General features: G+C 39.1%; 1 protein-coding gene and 1 long non-coding RNA gene across 4 annotated transcripts in view; both read left to right on the forward strand.

The window, feature by feature from the left end:
• Positions 1-1,107, forward strand: part of Ttc28 (tetratricopeptide repeat domain 28) — a 436,243-nt gene that overhangs the window by 66,940 nt on the left and 368,196 nt on the right. The window lies entirely within an intron of this gene.
• The window catches only part of LOC116068147, a 17,135-nt gene that overhangs the window by 10,717 nt on the left and 5,311 nt on the right, over positions 1-1,107 (forward strand). The window lies entirely within an intron of this gene.

Below are 1,107 nucleotides of genomic sequence, written 5' to 3' on the forward strand. Positions count from 1 at the left end.
CACAGTGGCCTCCCCCTGCTGACCTTCTCACAGTGGCCTCCCCCTGCTGACCTTCTCACAGTGGTCTCCCCCTGCTGACCATGACACAGTGACCTCTTCCTGCTGACATGTCACAGTGGTCTCCCCCTGCTGACCTTGACAGTTTCATAGACTTGTTTTTCTTTGTATACTTTGTCCTATTCTAGATCCTTGCTTTCCACAGAACTTTGAAACCACCTTGTCAAAATCTGTGAAAAGTTAGCTGTTATTTTGATTGAGATTACACTGTTTCTGTAGATAAAATTGAGGAGAATGAGTTCCTTAGTAGTAATGAATTTTTCAATCTACCGTTTGGGACCTAAGTTATCTAGATCTTTAATTTTCAGCAACATGATATTCCACACTTAACTCAATGTAACATTGGCTAACATTTAAATCCTAGTTGTTGCCTATACTCACTCTGACTTATTTCCACTCAGCTAATCTGTTTTGTAGAAGTTAAGTCTCGTTCTTCCTCCCATGCTCTAAGAAATAAGACTCAGGCTAGATGATAAATTCTCTGACTAGATTATAACCATTTGTTCTAATCTACATTTTTCCAAGTGGCTGATGACCTGTGCTCAGCATCCTTCTCCTCGCGCCATGGGCAAATCTCCCCATGCCTTGCTCTGTCCCCAATCCTTTCTGCCTCCCCATTGTCCCACCTCCTATTTCCTACATAAGCCATAGGCCATCAAATTTATTATTGACAGCTGCCACGTCCATACAGATATAAGATATATTCTCTACACTGTTTCCTTCAGAAAACATTTCATGTCAAGCGTTTGGATTCTTAATGATTTTCTATATATGCATATATGTATTATACCTTCATATGTTCAGTAACAGGTTCCAGATTCAGACAATTGGGGTTGAATTAGTAAAACTTGTAATATCACTCCTGAATCATGGAAGGTCTTCATAAACATTAATGTCATTTGATTACTGTCCTGCACACACTGATTGTGAATTCCTTGTGCAGTGACCAGTCACTTTTGTACATTCAGTGCTTAAGTGTGCGCTCTCTTTTGGGATATAGTAGATGCTACTTGGTGTTTATTTTATGGTTTTTTTTTTTTTTTTTTTTTT

This window comes from Mastomys coucha, unplaced genomic scaffold, assembly GCF_008632895.1.
Source record: "Mastomys coucha isolate ucsf_1 unplaced genomic scaffold, UCSF_Mcou_1 pScaffold22, whole genome shotgun sequence".
Lineage (NCBI taxonomy): Eukaryota > Metazoa > Chordata > Mammalia > Rodentia > Muridae > Mastomys > Mastomys coucha.